Source organism: Salvia splendens, chromosome 15 (assembly GCF_004379255.2).
Source record: "Salvia splendens isolate huo1 chromosome 15, SspV2, whole genome shotgun sequence".
In the NCBI taxonomy this organism is placed as follows: Eukaryota; Viridiplantae; Streptophyta; class Magnoliopsida; order Lamiales; family Lamiaceae; genus Salvia; species Salvia splendens.
Genome location: NC_056046.1, coordinates 19,760,573 through 19,767,617, shown reverse-complemented (window position 1 = coordinate 19,767,617; position 7,045 = coordinate 19,760,573).

Sequence of the window (7,045 nt, the reverse complement as noted above, 5' to 3'; positions counted from 1 at the left end):
TTTCCCAAAAAACTGTTACCCGATTCCCGATTCGAAACTGATTTCGGGTATCCGAATATCTGAATCGGGTATCTGTTAGAGTTTGTATACTAGAAATCACATTTCGAGTGATTGAATAATGTAAAAACTCTTATTTTATTTTCCAATGAATAAAACAGATTATTTTTATCGTAATGTTATTATATTTTACATTTAATGGTTGTTTTATTACATATTTGAATGTATAAGATTGTTAACAAAGTCTAAGTCTTTGTTTTAGTAGACGGTTGTGGGCGACGTCCACTTTAAGGTAACGCGGTCAGTTTTGAACAAAGAGAAAGAAGAATTTCACAACCCAGATAGGCCTAGACTACCTATCGAGAAAGGTTGCAATGTTAGTCCACATATTTCTAAGCCTTACTAAAATAAGATGACATTGGTGTGATATAGCACTGAACGGATCTAACAGCGAGACATGTCTTTATGCTATCTACTGAAAGACGAGGTCTTGATAAATATTTATTTCTTAATCAATACAGTATTGATTATGCACTGCTTTGACTTATCAAATGGTGCAGGTTTTTCGCAACCCAATAATCCTGATATATTGGGTAGTGGTGATTAATATCTAACGATGCTAGGATTGTCATTATACTGAAACGTGCGAAGAATTGGTAAAGGTAAGAAAGAGGAAAAGAAAAATGAGTAATGTAAGAAAGAGGAAGAGAAAAAGTAGTGAAAGTAGAATTAGTGGATTGTGGGGTTTATGTCCTAAAATAGAAAGATTCTAAAGTTTCTATTTTTAAGGAACGACTAAAAATGGAAATAATTGCTATTTTTAAAAAACGGAGGGAGTATTTCTTAAAATCCGTGGATACATTGAATGTGATTCTTCTTATGAGACGGAGGAATATTACATAAATTTTTGTATGACTAACATTAAAATTTTGTGGGACGGAGAGATTATTACTTAAACTTTTGTATGACTAGCATATAAATTTTGTATCGAATCATATCTGACAATTAAATAGAGGTCGATTGGTCAAGTAATCCGGCATTTTGGATTCGAAGGTGAAAATTCGCCATATATTTATCACCTTTGATCAACACGAGGTTATTTAATTGATTTTTACTTCCTTTTTTAGCAATAAATTTATACTACGCTTAAAATACGGAGTAATAAATTTTGAGTAAATTCGAGTAATCAAAAGCTCATTTATTTATACAGTAGTATTAAATTAAAAAATCCTATGCAAATATACACAGTTTTTTAGTCGATGTATTGAAATTCATATAAAATTTAAATCTTTCTACATTTTATCAAACTAGTGTTACCACCCGTGCTATGCACTGGACAAAAATTTTCAAATAATGAAATATATTTACAGCTAAATAGATTAAAATAAAGAATATAGACCATAACATAACTTGATATTTTGGCTAAATGTATTTTTAGTATAGGAAAAAGATAATATATACGTATAAAAAGTAAATTATCACTTAAAATAAGTGATAACATTTTATCACTTAAAATTTAATTAGTTAATAAGAAAGAATTTAATTTTAAATATATATTATACAAAATCTAATAAATAAAAAGTTCGATTAAAACCTATCTTAAAACAAAATAATACATTCCAACACCAAAATTAAAACTCTATTTAGGATGCATAGTCAAATGCTAAATGCTTATTATTGAAGATACGCAAAATAATTATTTTACCATGCCCACATCATTGACATAAATTATCTACAATTACAAAGTAACTGCGTCGTGTCTAGGGGTGTGCATTCGGGTTTCGGTTCGGTTTTTTGTCAAAACCGAAAAACCGAATTTAGTTCAAAATCCAAACCGAACCGAACCCGAAAAACCGAAAAACCGAAACCGAAAAACCGAAAACCGAACTTAAAAAACCGAAAAACCCGAACAAAACCGAAAAAACCGAAAAACCCGAAAAAATAAATATAATATTAATATATATATATATGTGTGTGTAATTTATTTTATTTTATATATACTAATAGAATATTTATATACAATATAAAATTAATAATACATATAATATATAATATAGTAGAATTTATTAAAGAATATACTATATATTATAATAATATAATATATTAAATTAATAGAATATATATATAATTTGGTTATTCGGTTTTTTCTGTTTTTTTCTTCGCCCGAACCGAACCAAACCGAAAAACTGAATTTTTTGTATTTTCAAAACCGAACCGAACCGAAAAACCGAAATAACCGAACCGAATTTCAAAATTTCGGCTTGGTTCGGTTCGGATATTCGGTTTCCGGTTTTTTTGCTCACCCCTAGTCGTGTCTAAATTATCTCATGTTGTTTCATTTATATTTTATGAGAATTGAGACACATCATACTTGGAGATATACATTCTCAAACTATAGAAATTTAAATACATCTCATTTTTTGCCCGAGAGACGAGAGTAAATAAAATCTAATTTTACATGACGCATGATCGATATTAAAATCTTATCACAATAATCGGTGATTAAATAAAATATTTCATCCAATTACGATATACCTCTTAGTAATCGAACATAATTGATGTATTTAGCAATCTTTCATCTTTTATAGAAATGACACCTAAATTCCATCTCTTCAAAAACATACCTATTACGAATTACGTTATTAAAATTAAGTATGATTAAATTTATAAATTGCATTGCTAGAATATTAAATAAACATCCCAACAGTATTTCTATTTTTTTTAAATGAAATTAGTTTATTTCGGTTCATTCCAAATTTTCAATGCCTTTTTACTAAGTATTTTATGTTTATATTTAGTTATGGGTCTCACTCAATCAAAAGAATCAATTTATGATTCTTAAATTTATTACGCTAATACAACAAATTAGAATTAAGTATGTATTTAACGACATATATAGAATTAAGTATTTATTTAATGACATATCTAGAGTAATAATACTATATAAATTGTTTGATAAATCCCCTTAATACCTAACACCATATAATTATTGCATACAATTACAAATATATACATTGTTTCACGTAGCCATAGTTGTATAGACGTAACATAACAAATTAATATTAAAAAAATCTACTAATACAAACAATTTTGATTCCTTATTTGAATTTTGGGCCATCAATTATAAACCACTCTAAACTGAATTAATCCCACTCAATATGAATAGACAACATTAAGCTAATTTAGGTTTTACTAACTTTCTGAAGTGAAAAAAAGGAAAAAAAGAAGTGAAACCCCTCAATTGTCTTCTTCCTTCACTTTAATCTTAGCCTTACCCTCTCATTCTTGGCGAGCTTAGCCACCAACCACCACACGTCTCGCTTGCCACCATCTATCAGCGCCGCCACGACCACCGCCCGTCCCGCCGCTCCAACCCTCGTTCCGCAGTGCCCCGCTGTTGCACGCATGAATTTTCCATGAATGTATCATGCATGCAATGGGCACAACCTTGCGATAGTGAGGAAGTGCGTTATCATACGTATTCAATAAAGAAGACGTGGAGTAATAAGGCACATGAAGGCACATGATGTTATCCCATTCAGCTTCGCTTAGGTGGAGGTCGACGTGGAAGAATGCAAAACGCGTGAGGAGTGAAGAGTATTTATAGAAGAGGCCACCACCTTTATCAAGCATGTTGAGAGTGTGATTGCTCATGAGCATTGGGTCGTGGATCCATTGCATCTATCTTACTTTCGTATCAATTATTCTTGTATTTCCTCTTTTCTCGTTAATTGCTTGTTGGTTGCCTCGGAGTTCCATTAATATAGTTCCTATTCATTTATTATCCATTATAGTGTGTGATTGCTTGCTATTTACGTTGGGTTTTATGTGATATCGATCAAAATCGGGAGATCTCGAGCTAAGATCATATCAAGTGGTATCCAGAGCCCTCGATTCCGGGTAGGATTGGTGACGCGAGGTTTAGAAATGGAAAAAAAGGTGGTTGAATTGGTGGAGAATCGGGTGAGTGAAATTTTGGATCAATTCGCGGTTAAGCATGGGGAGAAAATGCAGGAGATGATGCAGGCGATTACTGCGATTAGTTTGTAGAATCAACAAAATTAGCTGAAATTGGAGAAAGGGGAAGGATCTAGTGGTGGTGCAGCTGCAATTCATGGTGGATCTGTGAGTTCAGGTGAGGAGAAGGAAGAATGGGGTTGATCCACACGTTATGAGTTTCCCAAGTTTGATGGAGATGGGTTTGAAGGATGGGTAATGTGTGCGGAGTATTTTTTTGAGGTAGCAAAGGTGCCGGAGAGAAATCGGGTGAAGTTAGCGGCAATCCATCTTGATGGGAAAGCACTGCAATGGCATAAGGACTTTGCAGGCTTGCATGGTGATGTCGCATATGCTGATTGGGGATGTTACATCTCGGCATTGTCCGCTCATTTTGGAGCGCATGCTTTTGAAGATCCGTTGGCTGATCTGAGGAATCTGAGGCAAGTGGGCACATTGCAGCAATACATGGACGAGTTTGATGAGTTATATCCACGAGCAGAGATTAAAGAAGGTCAGGCACTCAGTTTTTTCTTGTCAGGATTGGTGGATGAGCTGCAGATGCCAGTTCGTATGTTCAAGCCAAAGAGTATGGGAGATGCTTACTCCTTAGCTAAACTCCAAGAGCTCACGGTGAAGGCCTTAGGAGGGAAAGTCAGGGGAATACAGAGTGGGGGATCATCATCTGGGAGCCATTATTCGAGTAGTAAACCGCTAGCTGTGACAGCAACAAGTTACAAACAATCGGGTGCGGCTGGAGGTTGGAATAATGTGAGTAATAGAGAGGGCAATCGTAGTGGGAATCAGAGCAAGTACCAATCTCTCACCGAAAGAACTAGATGAAAAAAGGGTGAAGAAAGAGTGTTTTTGGTGTACAGAGAAGTTCACCCCGAACCACCATTGTGCTAAGAGGAAATCGTTTGTAATCCAAATGCTGGAGCACATAATGCAGGAGGAGGAAGAAAGGGAAGAGCCAGAGGTGAAGGGTGATGAGGAAGATAATGGAATTGATCTCCAGCTTTCTCTACATGCAGTATGGGGAAGAGAGGGCCCCCAGATCATGAGAGTAAGATGAGTATGCCAGAGAAAACCCTTGAGGATATTGATTGATACTAGAAGCACACATAATTTCCTAAGTGCAAAAGTAGCTTGAAAGATTAAATGTGAGTTGATGCAGGTGGCTCCTCGAGCTGTAGAGGTGGCTAATGGGCAGGTTTTGCAATGCACTCACAAATGCACTGACCTAGAATGGGAAATGCAGGGGTACTTATTTAATTCTGAGGTCTACATCATCACACTAGAGTCTTATGACTTAATTCTTGGGGGCCAATGGATGTCTACACTGGGAGAAATTCAGTGGAATTTTGATAAGCTGAGCATGATTTTTGTGTTGAAGGGGATGGAGGTGGCTCTACAAGGGGAAACATGGCATACAAAAAACAAGCAGTTACATGCTTTATACATTCTAAATCCGCAAGAAACTGATGTATTTCACAGCAAATTGAGTTTACTAATGCCTACTGTTGAGGAGTTTTCTAGTGGCTGTTGGGAGCTGAAGTTAGAAGAGGGTTGGAAGGAATTAGATCAGATCTTAACTATGTTTGAGGATCTATTTAAGGAACCAAAAGGGCTTCCACCACAAAGGGAACAAGATCATAGAATAACACTCAAGGAGGGGGCTGATGCAGTGAATGTTCGACCTTACAAATATGTTGCTAAGCAGAAGGATCTTATAGAAATCATGGTGAATGAGATGTTAGATATTGGAGTGATCAGGCATAGCAGTAGCCCCTTTGCAAGTCCTATTGTGCTGGTTAGAAAGAAGGATTCAACTTGGAGACTTTGTGTTGATTACAGATCACTCAATGCAATTACCATTAAGGATAAATATCCCATTTCGGTTATTGAGGAGCTACTGGATGAATTAGGGGGAGCTCAATGGTTTTCCAAGATTGATTTGCGTTCTGGGTATTGGCAGGTAAGGATGGCAACTGAAGATATACCCAAAACAGCTTTTAAAACGCATGAGGGACACTATGAGTTCCTAGTCATGCCCTTTGGGTTGACTAATGAACCGGCCACCTTTCAAAATCTCATGAATACAGTGTTTAGAGAATTCTTAAGGAAATTTGTCTTGGTCTTCTTTGATGACATATTAATTTACAGCAGCTGTAAGAAGGAGCATGAGCAACACATATCTATGGTATTTAATGTCATGAGACAACACAGGCTGGTAGCAAAAAGGTCGAAGTGTACATTTGGTTGTACTAAGGTGGAGTATTTGGGCCATATAATATCTCAAGAGGGTGTAGCCACTGATGAGAGGAAAGTCGAGGCAGTAAAGAATTGGCCACGACCAAGGTCTATCAAGCATGTGCGTAGTTTTTTGGGTCTCACTGGGTATTATAAAAGATTTGTTTCAATTATGGTGTGATAGCACGACCCTTGGTGAATATAATCAGAGGTGAAGGGTTCAAATGGTTTGAAGAGGCTTAGTTAGCCTTTGAACAATTGAAAATGGCTATGGTCTCTGCTCCAGTTTTAGCACTTCCTAACTTCACCAAAGATTTTGTAGTAGAGACTGATGCTTCTGGGTTGGTATTGGGGCCGTTTTGATGCAGGAGGGACACCCAATAGCCTATATCAGTAAGGCACTATCAGTGAGATATCAATCCCTATCTGTATATGAGAAGGAGCTTCTTGCTATCTTATTGGCAGTAAAAAAATGGTACCACTAACTCCAATGCAGGAAGTTTGTTATCCTCACTGATCATCAAAGTTTGAAGTGTTTGTTGGAGCAGAAACTCACCACCCCGACCCAGCAAGCTTGGATGGCAAAGCTAATGCACCTTGATTATGAAATAAGATATAAAAAGGATGTTGATAACTCTGCAGCTGATGCTCTCTCTAGAGTACCCGAGCCTATGGTGTATGCACTTGCTTCTTATATCATTCCCTTGGAGCTCATCACTAAGATTAAGGCTTCTTGGCCTACTGATTCTCAGAAACTTATCACTGATAAAGAGCAAGACCCTGCCTCTCACTTGAAATT